The sequence below is a fragment of the Mercenaria mercenaria genome, chromosome 18, assembly GCF_021730395.1.
Source record: "Mercenaria mercenaria strain notata chromosome 18, MADL_Memer_1, whole genome shotgun sequence".
NCBI classification, from domain to species: domain Eukaryota; kingdom Metazoa; phylum Mollusca; class Bivalvia; order Venerida; family Veneridae; genus Mercenaria; species Mercenaria mercenaria.
Genome location: NC_069378.1, coordinates 43,877,996 through 43,898,716, shown reverse-complemented (window position 1 = coordinate 43,898,716; position 20,721 = coordinate 43,877,996). Strand labels below are relative to the sequence as shown.

At 28.8% G+C, this 20,721-nt stretch overlaps 1 long non-coding RNA gene across 1 annotated transcript; it reads left to right on the top strand.

Annotated features, from left to right (window-relative positions):
- The first annotated feature begins 243 nt into the window (after positions 1-243).
- On the top strand, positions 244-19,833 carry LOC128550743 (uncharacterized). Its single transcript, XR_008368416.1, has 2 exons — positions 244-424; positions 19,605-19,833. It is a non-coding gene; the product is annotated as an uncharacterized LOC128550743 (long non-coding RNA).
- Positions 19,834-20,721: the final 888 nt, after the last annotated feature.

The window sequence follows — 20,721 nt, the reverse complement described above, 5'->3', positions numbered from 1 at the left end:
TTCAGATACTAAGACAAAATGCATGTGCACTTATCGGCATGGCTATGTTAAGCTGCTTTCATATCCATCAGAGTTGAAAAAAACACTCTTGGATCGGAACAATTTTGACTCACCTCTGCATGTATGATTAGTCAGTTTCCAAAAAGTAGTCCTTTCTTTCCAATTTGAGTATGTTTTAGAAAGCGTAAACTTTAAACTGCAAAGGTCACTTTTAACAGTATGTTGTTGTTTTTATTTGTCCGCAGCTGCAGTCCTCCCCCAAACATACCTTACGCAATTCTGGAACATTCTGGGGATAATTTGCTGGGAAGTGTAAGAAGATATAAGTGTTTGGATACACACATAGCCACTGGACCTATAGAAATTATCTGTGTTCAAGGCACAGGGGGCCCCTTGTGGACATCATCAGAGTCCAAGTGTATCAGTGAGTATAAATAAATATTATATTTTTGTAATAGAATATATGAGTCAAAGGTACTATATAGTTTCAATGAGGTCGGATTGAGAGGTAAGGCAAATAATTTAGCATTTTGGTACTAAGTAATATTACAATGCTCATGAACCAACTGTATAATTACAGCAAAATTATAGTGCCAAAATACAGCTACAGTTTCCTAAAATGGTTCCATCAATCAACAGTTTAAGAGTAGTATAAGAAATAAGGTACCTGGCCTGATTATGAAATTTAATTAAAAAAAATAATTTATAAAAATTTTTATAAATTATTTAATTAAAACGTATATTTTTTTTAAAACAACTTTCTAATTTAAAATCAACAATTTTTAAAAATTATATTTTTTTTAAAACAACTTTTTTAATTTAAAATCAACAATTTTTATAAATTATATTTTTTTTAAAAAACAACTTTTTAATTTAAAATCAACAATTTTTATAAATTATATTTTTTTTAAAAACAACTTTTTAATTTAAATTTCTATGTATTACGTCACTTCCGTGTACAATGTTCACGTTTATTTTTAGATTTAGTTACTACATCACTTCCGTGTACAATGTTCACGTTTATTTTTAGTTACTACGCACTTCCATGTACAATGTTCACGTCTATTTTTAGAATTAATAGAATTCCCATGTATTATTACCACTTCCGTGTACAATGTTCACGTTTATTTTTAGATTTAGTTACTACGCTACTTCCACACATTTTGAAAGTAGTATAGGAGTCGTTTTAGGTACATTTTCATATTATTTATTAAAATAGTTCGTAATTGTTTGTTCGTTTTGATTTACATTCTTAATATTTAAAACCTTATACAATATGTCGTACAGCGATACTTTGTTTTGTAACATCTTTATGAAAAATAAACAATAGTAACCACAGAGCGCACTTGATTTGTCTTGATATTGTATAGTTTAAATTAAAATACATATAATATAGATGAGTTTACAAAATAAAATATATTGTTTGAAAGAAAGAAGATTTACTGATAATATAAACCCCCATTATGTTATAACAAAAAACGGGAGAAAAATGATAAAAGCTACTTGTTCTCTCTTGTGGGAAAATGAAAGCAAAATTTGTTAAAAGTACCATCAAAGCAGGTAATTTAGATATACATAAAGCAATGTTACCTTTACTACCTAAGAAAGGGTTAACACTTCCAGGATATAACTATTGTGGACCAGGAAATTCTTTAGATAATGGACCTCCTGTCAACGAACTGGACGCAGTATGTAAGACCCACGACTTTTGCTATGACAGCGGTGTAAAAAAGGGTATATGTGACAAACAAATGCTTTCCAACTTAAATAACACTAAATCAAAAACATTTGGAGAAAAGATTGCAAAACATTTAGTTGTGAAACCAGCAATTATATGAATATAAACTTGGTCTTGGACAAACGAAAGTCAAAAAACGGGAAAAGGGGGTATACTCTGCCCCCGAAATAAATTGGAGTGATGAATTAGCAGAAGAATTACACAAACCAATTAAAAGAAAATTTGGGAAAACGAAGAGTGATTGTCAATGTATTGATGATACTTGGTCTGCCGATTTAGTTGATATGCAAGCTTTTTCAAAATATAATAAAGGAGTAAAGTACTTGTTAACCGTTATTGATATATTCAGTAAATATGCTTGGGTTATTCCATTAAAGAATAAAACTGGAGAATCTGTTACTGAAGCATTTGAAAAAATAATTTCTGGAGCTTCAGCTCCTGATGAACTTCACGCTCGGCCTGAAGATAGAATTCAGGGACAAAAGTCCCCGAAGACTGCAAGGATTCCACAAAATTTATGGGTAGATGAAGGAAAAGAATTTTATAATAAAAAGTTTGAATCATTTTTGAATAAAAATAAGATTAATATGTACCATACATTTAATGAAGGAAAGGCTGTAGTAATAGAAAGATTTAATAGAAGTTTAAAAAGAATAATGTGGAAATATTTTACAGCAAACAATACTTATACTTATTTAGATGGTTGGTAAATATAACAAAACAAAACACTCTAGTTTTAAAAAATGACACACACCAAAGCCAGTAAAAACTTAATAAAGGTACTGTTTACTTTAACTTATATTGGTAATTTAAAGGTACCAAAGAGCAAAGCAAAATTTAAAATTGGTGATCGAGTTCGTTTAAGCAAAACTTAAAAGACATTTTGAAAAGGATATACACCAAACTGGACAGAGGAAATATTTATAATTTATAAATTAATAACACAAATCCAAGAACATACTCTATTAAAGATTTAAATAATGAAATAGTTCAAGGTTCATTTTACGAACAAGAACTTTTACCTACTACACAAGAAGTTTTTAGAATAGAAAAAGTTATCAGACGAGACTATAAGAAAAAACAAGCTTTAGTAAAATGGAAAGGTTACAATGAAAAATTTAATAGCTGGGTTCCATTTAGTGAATTGGAAGAAATTTAAATTGAAAAAATATATTATATAAATGAGTAATAAAAATTTAATTTCTAATAATGAGGGACTCGGTAGCCCCCGCGCTGCCGCTGGAATAGAAACAATAGATCAATTAATTATTCACCTAACTAAAATAGCCGCTGCTTACAGAAAAAGTTATAAATTTTGCGGGAGAGTAAGTACTGGGTTATATATTACAACAAATATCTTTAGTTGTTCAGCTGCATTAGCGCTTGTTCCAGCTATTCCTGTATTTGTAGCAGCTATTGGTGTTGTTCCATCAGTAATTACCATATTTATTAATAGACTAAAACTTAACGACAAGAAAGCTATTTTAAAATTACATCACCACAAAATAAAACAACTAATAACAAAAGCATGGATTGCGGCTTTAGCTGTTCATAATCCTAATGATCCTAGAAAAGAAGAAGAGAAAAAAGTTATTCAAGATATTTTTACAATACTGTTAGAAATGCAGAAAGAAAAAAATTATTTAATACCCTTTGAAAGATATATGAAAGAATTTAAACTTAACGGATATAAAGGCAAAGAGGAATAATATTTTTTCAATGTGCGTTTTTTTGTGTAAAGATTTTTTCTATAAGTATTATATTTATTTTTTTTTTATTTTGTTGGGTTTAACGTCGCACCGACACAATTTAAGGTCATATGGCGACTTTCCAGCTTTATTGGTGGAGGAAGACCCCAGGTGCCCCTCCGTGCACTATTTCATCACGAGCGGGCACCTGGGTAGAACCACCGACCTTCCGTAAGCCAGCTGGATGGCTATAAGTATTATATAAATGGTTAATAGAAAGATAGATAGAATGATTATGCCAAAATTATCTAGCACTTTAGGAGAAATAATGAATCCAGACAAAGATTCATATAAAAAGTTCTTAAAAGAAGAAATGTTATTAAATCAAAACTTAATCAAATTTAGTTAACGATGAATATAAGAATCATGTCATTGAAAAAATTACAAAATGTTATTGATCCTTATCTATCAGAAAAAATAAATTATTTGAATGGAAATGTGGTTGTCTATTAACTGAAGAAGAAAATACCGAAAGGTTATGTGATTGCCCCAGACCAAATAATTATCGAAACAATCCTAAAAAAGTTATTGCAATAAATTGTAGTACAAACGATGAAAAAATATATAAAACTATTTATCAAACATCTAGAGATCTTAATATTAATTCTAGAACGATAGCAAATTGTTGTGAAGGTAGAGGTAGGGTAAAATTTGGAATATCAAAAAACAATGGAGAAAGATATAAATTGAAATATTTTTAATATATAATTTTTAGAAATGATTTTTTTATCGTTTGTGCGTTTTGTTCAAAGAATTTTTTTCTAAATATAATATATAGATGGAAATTGAGAGATCAAAAAAACAATATTATAAGAAATTTGAAATTAAAATTGAATATAAACAAGATCCAAAGAATCAATTATATTTAACTATAAACGACTCTTATGAAATACTTAAATCTGAACTTAAAACTTTAAAAGGTATAAAAATAAACGTTGTTTTAAAGAACTTTGTAAAAATAAGTGCAACTGATACAATATATAAATCAGCCTATTTCCAATCAAAAGCTTCAGAAGTTATTAACAAAAACGAAATAAAAAAAACTTTGCGTCAAGCCTTTGACGAAATAATAAATAGAATTGGTAACTGGATTTCAGAAGGAAGCGGCTGGCGAATAGAGTCAGTTGATGCTCATTATATAAATAGATATAAATATAATCCTTTAGCAGCTTCAAGCTATCTGGAATTACCTAAATCGCTACAAAATCCAATGAAAGGATTAATTAACATAAAAAACAATGATAATGAATGTTTCAGGTGGTGCCATTTGGCACATAAATTTCCTGTTAAAAAAAATCCTCAAGAAGTTTCAAAATATAAAAAACATATTAATAATGTTGATTACACAGGAATAAAGTTTCCAGTGACATTGAATCAAATACATAAAATAGAAAATTTAAATAACATTTCATTTAATGTATTTGGTTATGAAGAACCCAATGGTGTTTACCCGTTATATATATCTAAAAATAATTATTCTGAACATTGTGATTTATTATTAATTAATAACGATGAGAAAAATCATTATGTCTGGATTAAAGATTTTAACAGACTAATGTTTAAAAAAACAAAATGTAAAAATAAAAAACATTTTTGTAAATCTTGCCTTCAGCATTTCACAAAAGAAGAAATACTGAATAGACATAAAGAAAATTGTTTATCTATTAACGGTGTCCAGGCTATTAAAATGCCTCCTGTTGGTAGCAAAGTACAATTTGAAAATTTTCAAAAACAGTTAGAAGCACCTTTTGTGATATATGCTGATTTTGAAGCATTAACTGAAAAGGTATCTAGCAGTCAACCAAATCCAGATTCTTCCTTTACAGAAGAATACCAAAAGCATACAGATTGTGGTTATGGGTATAAAGTCGTCTGTTGCTACGACGATAAATATACCAAACCAACCCAGGTTTATAGAGGACCTGATGCTGTATATAAATTTATAGAAAAAATGCTTGAAGAAGAAAGCGTTGTAATGGGATATATTAAAAAATAATTTTAATAAAGATTTAATAAGGTCTATAAAAGACGAAAAGAATTTAAAAAACAAAAGTTTTGTCATATCTGTGAAAAAGAATATATAGAAGATTCAATCAAAGTAAGAGACCACTGTCATATAACAGGAAAATTCAGAGGAAGCGCTCACTCAGAGTGTAATATTAATTTTAGATTAACACATAAAATCCCTGTTGTATTCCATAATTTGAGAGGTTATGACTCTCATTTTATAATGCAGCAAATAGGGAAATTTAAAAAAGAAGTAAATGTTATTCCTAATAATATGGAAAAATATATGGCTTTTATGATTAGCGACTTAGTATTTATTGATTCGTTTCAATTTATGTCTCAGTCGTTAGATAACTTAGGAAAAAACATTCCAGAATTTAAATATCTTCTGGAAGAATTTCCCAAAAGTGCACTTAATTTATTAAAAACAAAGGGTGTTTATCCGTATGATTATATGGATTCATTCGATAAATTTAATAATACAAAATTACCTTCCAAAGAAGAATTTTATTCTGCGTTGAATGAAACACATATTTCTGACGAAGAATATGAACATGCAAAAAATATCTGGAAAAAATTTAAAATAAAAACAATGGGCGAATACCATGATTTATATTTAAAAACTGATGTCTTACTTTTGACTGACGTTTTTGAAAATTTTAGGAAAATATGCCTAGAATATTACAAATTAGACCCCTGTCATTATTTTAGTAGTCCTGGATTAGCCTGGGATGCTATGTTAAAAATGACAAAAATTAAATTAGATTTGATAACAGATATTGATATGTATCTATTCATTGAAAAAGGTCTTAGAGGCGGTATTAGTTATATAGCCAACCGCTATAGCAAAGCTAATAATAAATATATGAAAAATTATAATCCCAAAGATGAAAAAAAATATATTATGTATCTCGATGCTAATAATTTATATGGTTGGGCCATGTCTCAGTCTTTACCCACAGGTAACTTTAAAATGGACACCCGAAAAAACAATTTAAGAAATTAATAGCAAAGGGTTAAAAGTAATTTATGTTGAGTGTGATTTAGATATCCAGAGGAATTATGGGATTTCATAATGATTACCCATTAGCCCTGAAAAATTAAAATACCAGATGAATGGTGTCCGGTTACAGTAAAAATATTAAAGAAAAATTTAAAATTGGGAAATAGTGATGTAAAAAAACTATTTCCCAAATTTTAAGAAAAAAAAATAATTACGTGTTACATTATAGAAACCTAGAACTGTATACTCAGTTGGGTTTAAAAGTAACAAAAATACATAAAATATTAACCTTTGATTCATCTCCTTGGTTAAAAAAATATATAAATTTTAATACTCAAAAAAGATCTGAGTCAAAAAATTCTTTTGAAAAGGATTTTTTTAAGTTAATGAACAACTCTGTATTCGGTAAGACGATGGAGAATTTAAGAAAAAGGGTTAACATTAAATTAACCCATAATGAAAATATTTTATTAAAATATGTTGCCAAACCATCATTTGTTAGTGCAACAAAATTTAATGATAATCTATTTGGAATAAATAGAATAAAAGAAAGTTTATTATTGAATAGACCTTCTTATGTTGGAATGTGCATTCTAGATTTGTCAAAGTATTTAATGTACGATTTCCACTACAATTATATAAAAGAAAAATATGGAGATTCGGCGAAGTTATTATTTACTGACACTGATTCTCTTTGTTATGAAATAAAAACAAAAGATGTCTATAAAGACTTCTATAAAGATAAAGAATTATTCGATAATAGCGATTATAAAAATAATTCAAACTTTTATTTCAATGAAAATAAAAAAATCATTGGAAAATTTAAAGATGAGGCTGCCGGTACTCCAATAACCGAATTTGTTGGATTACGGAGTAAAATGTATTCTTATTTATTAGAGGACTCATGTGAGCATAAAGCTCAGATTAATATTAAAAAATGTAAAGGAATTAAAAAGAGTGTTGTGAAAAACACACTTACCCACAAAAATTATAAAGATACTTTGTTTAACTCAACACAAAGTATGCATATATTTAAAGTTATAACATCAAAAAAACATAATGTTTCTAGTTATGTTATAAATAAAACGTCGTTATCATGTTATGACGATAAAAGATTTATTCTTAAGGATGGGATTACTACCCAAGCCTACAAATAAAAAAAAAGATTTATACATCATTACGATGTAATTTTTTTAAAACATCTTTATGATGTGATTTTTGATTTTTTAAGCATCTTTATGATTTAATTTTAATTTAGAAAGAACATAGTTTCTTATTTTTTAAAACATCTTTTTGATGTGATTTTTTTGATTTTTTAAACATCTTTATGGTGTGATTTTAGAAAGAACATAGTTTCTTATTTTTTAAAACATCTTTATGATGTGATTTTTGATTTTTTAAGCATCTTTATGATTTAATTTTAATTTTAGAAAGAACATAGTTTCTTATTTTTTAAGCATCTTTTTGATGTGATTTTTTATAATTGTTTTAGGAGAAACATAAGTTTCTACTTAAATAATAGAACCATAAATTGTTAATTGAATATTTTTAACGTTCAAAGAATTAATAGAAATAATATCATTCATTTTAAATTTATTAGCATAATTAATAGAAATACATTCATTTTTCTCTTTGTGTTTGTATCATAACTTTGAAGAATTACATTTTCTTTATTTTTTAGTTGTTGATTTAGCTTCTCCTTTATCTATTTAATTGCATCAACAAGAATAATTAAAATACAATTAAAAATTTAATTCTTACATTATTACCATTTTGAACTAAACCAGGACTAGCATTTACAGTTTTCCATTGAAATAATCCACTATCAGTATCTTCGGTATAACATGTTAAGAACAACGGAGGTTTTCTTATTATTTGTCTTTCTATTTTACTTACTTTTTCATTTATATTATTGAATATTCCCATTATATTAATTATTCCAGTTAAATAAAAATACAGTAATTAATTAAAGTTTTTTATTTCAAAAGTTTACTTTCTTTATAATTTATATATTCCTCCAATATGTAGAATTTGGCATAACTCTCCATCATAAGATTAAATGATACTTCTGTAGATGATGAATCGTCATAAGGATGAATGTCAAACATTGTCCTTTCTGTTAAATAAATTTTAATTTTTTTTTATATCTACATAAAATGTGTAGGGGGGGATTTCTTGCAACTATCTCGGGTGTTATATTTACACTCCCACCGGGAAATTTACCTGTAAAACCATCTTGCCACCACCTAAAAAGAAAATGTGATATTTGACATTTTTTCATATCATCAAACGACGTTAAATAAAACTTAATATCTATTATATAAATTCCAGCCTTTTTGGTTGAAAACACATTTTTTAATAGCACATCCGGTACAGCTAGTTTATATTCTTGGTTTATGTTTATAAAATCTTTATAATCTACGACATTACCAGGTTTCAAAATAAATGGATCAAAGTAATCCTCACCAAAATCAATTACATTTTCATATAATGAATATATCCAGACACCGTGGCGATCAAAATACTTTTTCATTTTTATATATGAATATATTGTAAAGTAACCTGGTGTGTCTCCTTCAGTCATAATATTTAAATCGCTGCTATATTCAAAAAGAAACACTTCACGTCTTACTTTTTCCAGTTCAGATTTATATTCTGTAAATTTATTTTCATGTTCAAGAATTACTTCTGCTAAATCATCAACTCGTTTTGTTGTAGCAACTTCAGAAGCAGACAAATTGTCAACAACAACTTTTGTTCTAGCTAATTGTGTTTCTTGTTTTAAGAAAACATTTTTTACTTCTGTAATTTTTTCCCAATTAGTAGAAATTGATTGAGTATTAGTGGTTATTGTTTTAGTATTAGCAGTAATTGATTCTCCTTGTTTAGCTGATATTTCAACTACAGAGTCCAGATCATTTTTATTTTTTTCAACTTTAGCATTAAATTCGTTGATATCTTCTTGTAATAAACCTGTAAGTGTACTTAATTCCGCGTACTTTAAATTATGACTGTTGTCAATAGTACTAATCAAGATCTGGAGCTGTTTCTTTAAATTTTCTAGCTGACCATTAATTGTGTTAATTGCTTCTCCTTGTTTAGTTGATTTTTCAACTACAAGGTCCAGTTCATTTTTATGTTCTTCAACTTTAGCATTAAACTGCGTTATATCTTCTTGCAATTTTTTTGTAATATTACTTAAGTCTACATACTTTAAATTATGACGGTTGTCAACAGTACTAATCCAAATTCGATTTGTTTCTTAAAGTCTTCTATTTTAGAATTAAGCTCTTTTTTAGGTTATTTTAATGCTGTGTCGTGATCATCACTCTTTGTGAAGCTGCCTTTTCCAATTCAGATTTATATTCTGCAAATTTATTTGAAAATGTATCGAGTAAATCTTGGTGTTTTTTTGTAAAGCCAGTATTTAGTTTATTTATTTCTGTTCTGATTTCTAACTGATACATATTTTGTAACTTTTTCTCGGCTTTAATAATCTTGTCTTTTAGTTCTTCATGTTTAATCATACTATCTTTTAATTCTTGAATTTGAGTGAATAAAATGTTTAAATTGGCTCGAAATACTTCTTTTATGTTTTCGTCTGTCAAATCAGATTTCTCTTCAAGTTCTTTAATAGAATCAACCATAGCTTTCATTTCTTCTTCAATTTTACCTTGTAATTGATTAATTAATAATGAATTCTTTTTAAAATCTTTTGTTAAATCTTCAATATTCTTTACTTCTGCTTCTAGTGTCTGTTTTATACTTTTGATATCTTCAAGATTATAATCATCTATTACACCTTGAACTTTTCTAAACATAAATCGTCTCGAAATTGCATCATTGGGTTTATCTGGATTTCCTAGGTTTATAAGGTTATTACCTCCCATATCTAATGCTCTGTTCATTGTGTTATCAAGTTCCTTATTTCTGTGAAGATATGATTCCGATTCTTTTTTAAGTTTTTTGAATTGTTTTTTAGTAGCATAATCACTTAAATCAATATCAAATTTAACTTTACTTACGCTGCCAGGTTTACTTCTTTCTTTTGTGTTATTAAACATTCCCATCTATATAATTCCTGTAAAGTTTTTTTTTAAAAATTTTCTCGGTTTGTCTATATACAAAAAATCATATTTTTGATTTGTTGCATTAGCAAAAGAGTTAGGGTTAATATTTTGTTCATTACAAATCATATCATTTTCTCGTTTACCTGGACTTTCAAATAAAATATAATGTGAACAATTAATTCTAATATCTTTTGGTGTTTTATAGTAAGACTGACTTTTAAAAAAATAGCACAACAGTTTTGTGACGTCCTTGAATGAAGTATTTTGTTATTTCATTCTGTACCTTTTTATCTTCACATACAAAATCATCAAATATTACTACTTTTTGTTTTTCTGATTCAAGATTCTCACAAGGTTCAATTTGGTTGGGATCAGCTGAATATTCAAGTATTTCATTTGGATCCATTTTATTTTTTTCTGCAATTCCATTTAAAAGTTTAATTAAATCCTGATATTTAGATTGTTCTAGGTTTTTAGCATACAAGTATAATTTATCATAATATATAAGAGGTTTTCGAAGTATATGCATTAGTGTATTTGTTTTTCCAGATCCAGAAGATCCACATATTAACATTCTAAAACATGAATCCGGCATAAAAGGATAATGTTGTTTAAAGTTATTGGATTTATTACTTTTTGTATCATAATTTGGAATTTCCATTTATATATAATAATACATTATCTTACATTATCATACATTATTTTACATTATTTTACATTATCTTACATTATTTTACATTATCTTACATTATTATATAAATGCAATCAAAACTTAATGAAATAAGAATAAGAAAAAACTTAATCGGGCAAAAGATGAGGGCTCTTAGAGAAGAAATAATGAAAGAAAAAATTAGAAAAGCTACAAATCGTGATATGTACACTGAAATTTATAAACCAATTACTGAAGGAATAGAAAGTCAAAAAGAAGAATTATCAAGTCAGTTAAAAGCATTACCTGGAATTAAGGAACAATTAGCGTTACTGGGTGATGAAATAAAAGATATAGAAACATATCGGGGTTTACCGGAGTTATTCCAAGAACAGCAACAAGCTCTAAAACCAGCTCCTTTAACACCAATAGATTTGGGGGATGAATTAGAAGATTATGGGAGAAAAAGGTCAGGAATAACTGAAGAAAGGTATTTTCCACCACCAGCAGATCGTGTGATGAGTAAAGAAGAGTATGAAAAATTACCAACAGAAGTAAAAAAAAATTACCAACCACCAATATATGAGATGGGGGCTATTAGACTTATGCCCACACCAGAATATACAGAAAGAGTAACAAGACCGGTGTCACCAGAAAATAAAGAAATATTAACAAATCCATTAGGAAGAAATTGGACGAAAAGAGAGTTTAGAGGTTTATCAGAAAAATCAGTTAATATTTTAAATAAAGATTACGGTCTAGAAGAAATGGAAGACGGGACTATTAAATTATATCTTAAAGAATCTAGGAGTGAGATGTTTGATCCGCCTGAAGAAGATGAAATTAAAGAATATGTTGAAAGATTAAAAAGAAAAAGAGAGCCAAAAATACCAAATTTTGATATTGGTATAAATCTTGGTGTTGTAAAAAAATATGGATATAAAACCCCGAACGAAATGTCTCATTTATTTAATTTAGATAATGACTATCCAGAAAAAATATATGAAGAAGATTTTAGAGCAGATATAAAAAATGTTAACAAGGATGTTCAAAGTTTAAATGGTACAATAGCCGGTAAAAAAGGAAATAATAAAAAACCCCAAATGATATAGCAGAAATAAAAGAGTTAGAAAATGATCGTAGAGAACTTATAAAGCACAGAATGCAGTTAGAATATATTATTGGTTTAGCTCCTACGGTTGGACAAGGAATAAGATATTATAAAGTTTCACCAAGCGGCCATTATGGTAATTTGTTTATTAATTTAAATAAACTTTATGGCCAAAACAGATTAATCGCTAAAAATAAAATAACAGGAAAGGAAGTAATTAACACTAAGGTAGATAATGATTTAATTGATTTGATTAATAAAAGATATAATAAAAATAAAAAACACTCAATCCATTCGGTAAAAATATTTAAGAAACTAACAGAAAAATCAGGATTACCTATCAATAAAAGATCTATGAAATTTAAAAAAATAATTAGGGGTGATTCCATCAATGCCTCCGGCAATCAAGGTTATGGTATTTGTCCGTGTAATCCAGAAGAATTAGTTAATGATTTAGAGTTAATTTGTGGTTCAATTGATGCTGGGAATAATAATGAAGAACTAAAAAATAAAGGTATTATGGTAATAGATCAATTATTAAAAATGGATAAATTATTACCAAAACAACATGAAATGTTATATAAAAAATATTTTTCTTGAATTTACACTTTTATTAAAAAAAATATGTTTAATAATTATATAAATGGAACAAAAAAATTGTGTTAAGTTCTGAAACAGTTAAAAACAATAATAAAAATACTCCGAGTGATTTTACAATCAGATTTGGTCGTTCTTTAATTTTAGATAAAAATAAAACTTATGTTGTTGGTTTGGATAGTATTAACACTATGACTTATTCTTGGCATAATGTTAGTGATGAATATGATAATAAAAGAATTCGTTATAATAATGGTAAGGATTGGAAAGATATTATATTTACAAATGGTTCTTACAGTTATACTGATATTAATAATTACATAAGGGAAACATTAATAAGTAATGATGATTATGAATTTGATAAATCAGACATTGCTCCAATAAGTTTGGAATTTGATTTAAGTAGTTTTAAGATTTTGATTTCAATTAAAGATAATTTTATGTTGGATTTAAGAATGTCAAATTTTCATACATTGCTTGGATTTGAGAAAAAAGCATTGAGAAATACTGAATGGGGAACTACAACACCAAATATAACTAACTCTGTGGATACAATTTATATTCATTGTGATCTTATTGATAATTCACTTGTTGATGGTAATTTCAGTGATATTATCTATGCTTTAAGTACTGCAGATCTTACAAGATCTTATCCATTTAGAATAGAACCCCGAAGAGTTGGATATTCTGAAGTTAATAAAACTATGATAGATTCAATAAAATACATATTACAGACATATTTGGTAGAATAATTAATTTTAATGAGGTTGAAACAAGTTTTACACTAATTTTAAAGAAATATAAATTTTTTAGTTTTATATATGTACAAAAAAGTTTATGACAAAAAAAAGGAATATTTATTTATGTTGATGCTCACACGGGAGAAGAAATTATACGCGGAACAGGTATCTTTGACACTTTAACAAAATTGTTTTCAAGTGCTGGAAAAAAAGCTCTGGAAACAGCAGGAAAAGCTGCGTTAGAAAGTGGAACAAAAAAGGTTGGAACAGAAGTTGGAAATTTAGCTGCTAATAAAATTATTGAAAAATTTAAAAAGAAACCTGCTCCGGCAGTTGGTGATTTAATTGTTAAGGAATTACAAGAAAAGAATAACAGTAAAAATAGTAAGGAGGAGGAGGATATTAATATAAGACTAAATAGATTATTGTCAGGATCTGGAGCTTCAGCTCTTCATGAGCTTCAGGCTCGTGCTGGAACACATAAACGTATTAATAAATTAATTTATAAAAACTAAAGTTTTAACTTTGATAAAAAATAAAATAATATATAATATATACATGTTTAGAACAAAACAATATTGTGAAAGATACGAACTAACTCCTATTCAATTAGATACAGCCTTAATTTCTGTCTTGGGAAATAATGTTAAGCAAGAAAAAAAGGGATATCACTTTACAATTAATGATAGAAGCTCATACTTTGATTGGTTTAATGGTTATTTTGAAGTAAGTTTTAAAGTAAATAAGCTTGGTGGTGGTAATTATGCTGATGGAGATCAAATTGCTTTAATTAATAATGCAGCTTCATTAATTGATCAGTTAGTGGTTAGACAAAATGGAAAAATTGTTTATGATTGTTACAATTTATATAAGGTAGTAAATGTAAAGAATCTGGTTGAACTATCTAATGATTATGTAGAATCAACTGGAACAAACGAATATATTTATTTAGATACTACTGCTACTGCTGCTGTTGGTAATAATAAAGGTTTTGCTTTTAGGGAAGGATTAATCACGGGTACTAAAGAGGTAAATGTTAAAATTCCATTAAATAATTATTCATTTTTTCAGGGTTTAGAAACTAATATTATACCTCCAAGTCAAATTCAAATAACACTGCGGTTGACAGATGATGATGAATTAATTTTTAGAGCTGGTGGAGACCCAGGTAGGGTAATTGTAACAAAATTAATTCTATGGGTTCCACGTTTAATTTTCAATGAATTTGGACTTAATTTAATTTCTGAAAGATTTATAAAAGCAAGATGGTCATACCTCCGGGAAATGATAACACAATCAGCTGATACACAACAGATTAATACAATTTTTAGAATAACGGCTGGTGTAATAAAACCACAACATGTATTTGTTTATTTACAACGACCTGACAAAAGTAATAATCAAGAAAAGAATCCGCTTTTATTAGATACATTTAAAATTAATGCAACAGATAATGATTGCACTTTAAGCTCTTGTCGTCTTGAAGTTGGTAATGAGAATACACAAGTATATCAAGAATATATGACGATGTAATTAATTATTATTATAAACAAAATAACAAAACTACTGGAAGTCTCTTAAATAGATTTAATTTTCAAAGTTTGTTTGGATTTGTTCATTTTAACTTGGAATATAAAAAGGAAGTAATAACAGAAGATCCTAAACAAATTACATTAACAGTTAAAATAAATACACTTCCCACTGCAAGATATCGTATTTACGCAATTGTATTGTATGAGGAAACAGTTGAAATAAATACTATTGGAAATGAACTTGTTACTTTTTAAATAAAATAAAATTAAAATAAATATAAAGTATATAATGTCATCAAATTATATTGAATATAAAGTTAACCTTACAGATGGACAAAAGAAAAATTTAGCAAAAGCTTATAGTAATAAAACTCCATATAATTTTAGATTAAAATATGAACAACTGTATGGAAACTTTCCTTTACTTTTAACAAAGACACAGATTAATCAAATTAAAAAAGCTGTTGTAAATAAGAAGGGATTAGAAATTACGATTTCAAAAAAAAACAAATGTCCAGTCAAGGTCAAAATGGTGGATTTTTAGGAGCTTTAGCTGGTTTGTTAGGAAAAACAATTCTTCCAATGGCAGCAAAAATAGCTCCAAAAATATTAGCCCCTCTAGGTATCGGTGCTTTATCAGGACTTGCCAGTACTGGTGTTAGTAAGTTACTTGGGAATGGCATGATTTCAGTAGCTAATGATAAGAGAAATATGATAATACCATATGTTACACCTAATCAAAAAAGACAATTAATGGGTTATGGTATAATTAAATTAACACAAAAACAAAAACAAGACGGCGGGTTTTTAGGCATGTTGGCTGCTAGTCTTGGAATACCTTTAATTACATCTTTATTAACTGGTAAAGGTAAAGGCCGTGGTATACAGATTGATTCTCAACGTAGACCATATAGACGAATTCCAATATTAAAAAAAAAAAATAAAATTTTTAAACAAACCAATTTCTAACTTTGAAATAGAACAATGGGTTAAACAATTAAAAATTAAAAACTTTAAAGGTATATTTATTAGAAATAATTTATTAGGTAATATAAAAATAAAAAACGAATGTGGAATAATCAATTTAGACGACTCTGTTGGACCTGGAACACATTGGGTTTGTTATTTAAAAAATATGTATTTCGACCCATTTGGACTTCCTCCACCAAAAGAGGTAATTGAATATATAAAAAATATAAAATATAATAATGCTCAATATCAAGACAAATTAAGTGTCCTTTGTGGTTATTATTGTTTATTTTTTATTAAAATGTTACAAGACAAAGTACCGTTGTATGATTTATTGTATAAAATACTAAAAGTTAATAATGTAAAACAAAATGAAGAAACAATTATAAATTATTTTAATAGGTTTTAAATTGTTGTTTAAAAAAATATATGTTTTAATAAAAAAGTTGTTGTTTAAAAAAATATAATTTATAAAAATTGTTGATTTTAAATTAAAAAGTTGTTTTTTAAAAAAAATATAATTTATAAAAATTGTTGATTTTAAATTAAAAAAGTTGTTTTAAAAAAAATATAATTTTTAAAAATTGTTGATTTTAAATTAGAAAGTTGTTTTAAAAAAAAAATATACGTTTTAATTAAATAATTTATAAAAAATTTTATAAATTATTTTTTTTAATTAAATTTCATAATCAGGCCAGGTACCTTATTTCTTATACTACTTTTAAGGATTGAATTAATTAAGCATTATATGCTTATTGACCGGCAATCCATGCAATTAGTGTTTTACTAGATTACATCAGAAATAAGCTGATTTTTTAACAAAATTTAGAGACGAACTATAGACCGCTCAATAATGGTTCAGCGAAGAGCTGCTAGATTTGTGTTCAACAACTATGCTAGGACTAGCAGTGTCACCGGCATGTTACAAGACATGAAACGGGACACACAACACGAAACACTGCAAGGACAACTATGTTCTTCAAAATCTTGCACAACTTAGTGGACATCGCGCCGGACCCACCACTTGTTCCTGCCCGGTCCACAAGAGGGCACAACCAACGTCTTTGCCAAATCCGAGCTCGCACATCGACCTACCAGCAAAGTTTCTATCCCGCTACAGTCATTCTTTGGAACTCGCTCAAGTCGCTGCACGGACCAAGCCAGTCCAGCTGTACATAGAGACACTTTTACTCCGGGCCAAAGTCAGTCCTGTCTGCTGCGCATGTGTTCAAAATTTTAACCAGATTGCGAGTACTCAAGCAGAGTGAGGCAATTATTGAAGATGTTGATGACGATGATGATTATAATGAATAACACAACTATGGAGAGGAATTCACGTCATAGGGGATATGAGGCGTGTTGCACTAGCGCTTTACAACGATAACCGTTATTTGTTAATCTCTGCACTGTATGGTGTCATTTATTTTTATTTAAACAAAATACAGTTGCCAGCGAGCATGTTCTGGTAATTACGGTACCATTTATACAAAATTGCACGAAAAAGGTAGACATCCAATTATTTAATGGATAACCCTCATACATCACGTATTATAATGCTCAGTTAAGTTCTTTGTAAGTGTAAAATTGCTTTTAAATCTTTGGTGTCCGCAAATAAACTGATAATCTTATTGCGTGTTCAATAGAATAATACAAATTATAAAAAGATTGTAAACATTGTTAAACACTGTCAAAACTTCAATCGCTCGGACTCCACGGGACCGACAAACATTTGTCCGACTTATCCGTAGTTCGCGCCATCTACGTTCAGGGGCATCACATCTAAATTCGTACCTGGTTACTCTTCTACTTGCTTATTATACTGCATGCGTTGAAGCTGCCTTCAAGTAAAAGCAGTAAATGGTACATGTGTTTCAAACAAAAATTGTATTCAATGATAACAGATACTATTTTCTTAATATCAGAAAACAGCAGTATGCAATAGTCAATACACAACCTACTTTTAGCACATTAGTCGTTTGAAATTGTCGTAAACGAACTACATTTTACTTTGCATAATTTTACTTAGATTGATCTGTACACTTTAACATTATTACGCAATTCCGTTGCATGGTATCTCAGGCACTTTTAAAAAGTCACTAATGGTGGTTTGTTTACCTGCTAATAATTGACATTATAAGAAGGGGTTTTAAACTGAATAAATTCAAATATTCATTTGCTTGAAACAACAATTACCATTAAAGATAACGACATAGCCGAGAACGAAGATCAAATCGTTCATGCAGTGAAAAGGCTATAAAAAGACGCTTATGTATTATCATCTATTCATCATGTACATCATATACAAGTCAAGTTTCAAATTGTCTACTTAGTAAGTATGTCGGGTTTTTACTTGCAAAGTAAGACGAATAAATTCTACGTAAATAAAGTAAGCAACGTAGAAGCAGGAAATTGACAGCTTAGCGGCGTAGCAGTGTGAAGGCAGTACACTAACAACATAACAGCCTAGGCTAGCGGGGTAAAAGTGTAGCAGCCTAGCAGTTAACATATGATATTCTCAAGTATTTGAAGTCATTAGCGCGTCAGCGATGTATAAGCAAACGTATGGTTTCAGGCTGGTTTCGCACAGCAGGAATAATTTCGACCAGTAATCAAAAAAATATATATCTAAAATTTTAAAATGTCAAAATAAGTACTTTTATGACGAGATATACACATAAAAAAAACAGACAAAATAACTTCCTGGAATCGTATTCCCACGAGTATATGCAAAACAGAGTGTCTTTCCTTGTTTAAGATCTTGAAATAATAGGCACATTTTCCGTTGAAAATGGTTCGGCACATTATGATACATGTATACAGATTTTGCCAGGTTATTGTTTTAAATTTCACTAACACCTGAATTCGAACAAATATAATATAATAAACAGCCAGAAGTCTTTTCAAAATATATTTCAATAAAGATATAAATATACGATGTACGTGCTTATTACATGTTTTTCAGTGAAATATCGAAAAACTAGAATAAAAAATATATGGTATATTCGCAGTAAAAAAAAATGTCAAACATATTTTTCACTGGTAAGAATCTATAAAATTTTGTCAAAACATAAAATGAGCCGCACCATGAGAAAACCAACATTAGTGCATTTGCGACCAGCATGGATCCACACCAGCCTGCACATGTATCCGTGCAGTCTGGTCAGGATTCATGCTGTTCGTTTTCAAAGCCTATTGGAATTAGAGAAGAGCTAAGCGAACATCATGGATCCTGAGCAGACTGCACGGATGCGCAGGCTAGTCTGGATCCATGCTGGTCGCAAATGCACTATGTTGGTTTTCTCATGGTGCGGCTCAAATAAAAATAATATTTGTTTGTTTTACATGTAAGATCAAAATATCTTTCATTCATGATTTAATAAGTACAAGACATATTTCATTGATATTTGTATAAGCACTTGAACAAGATGATTTTATTTCAGGCCGAGGAGTGAAAACAGTTTCTTTACAGTCTACAAACCTTACGTTAGATAGATAGACCAGGATCAAACCCGCTGTCTTGATGAAAATTTCAACTGAAAGCTGAAAAGACGATGGGTTTTCAGCCAAGGAAACACAACGTGACTACTTATTTGAACTGTACAGTTGTTTGACATTTTTTGACATGCTAAATGATTTGCCCGCAATAAAGTACACAGTTTGAAAAAATAATTAGATATCATTTTCTGAAGAGTTTTTTTTTTTATCTGATAAAAATGATCCTGGGTAAAGTATTTGGTAAAAAATGGAGACAACTCCGCTAAGACTTTATTGTAAACATCAGTACCTCATACAAACAATGCATTTTTACCCCAAGGCATGAAGAAAATCATGCATAATTACTACACTACAAGTCAATTACTGCTTTCTGAAATCGAAGTAGGGTCTTCCTGTAATCCGAAAGCAGTATATTATATACAGAATTAAGATATATCAAAATATTTTCACTTGATTTGTGCTAACTTGATACGAAGCTAATATGACATCTGCAGAATCGTGAGGGATTTGTTGGTGCCCGAGCCCAATCGGGATTCTAAGGATGTTTTAACACGAAATGAACATGCGCTTACGCTATTCTAGCATAAATACCTATAAATTAATATATTGTCCCTAAACGTCTTAAATATTATACATGATATTACTCGAACTTAGCTTATTCTTGTTAGGATGTAGAAGGTACATAGTGCAAAGTGAAAATGAGATTGTAACAAGCCTGTATTTTACTGACACATATACTGTACCACTGCGCATGACCACCGGAAGGTGATGGTACGATGGTGATAACGCGATGGTACGGTGGTGAAAACACGATGGTACGATGGTGATAACGTGGCGGTACGATGGTGAAAATGCGGTTACACGATGGTGAAAATACGATGGTACGATGGTGATAATGCGATGGTACGATGATGAAAACGCGATGGCACGATGGTGAAAGCGCAATGGTACGATGCTGAAAACGCGATGGTACGATGATACGATGGTGAAAACGCCATTGGTCGATGAAGAAAACGCGATATTACATCGACATTTCACCATCGTACCATCGCATCATCGCGA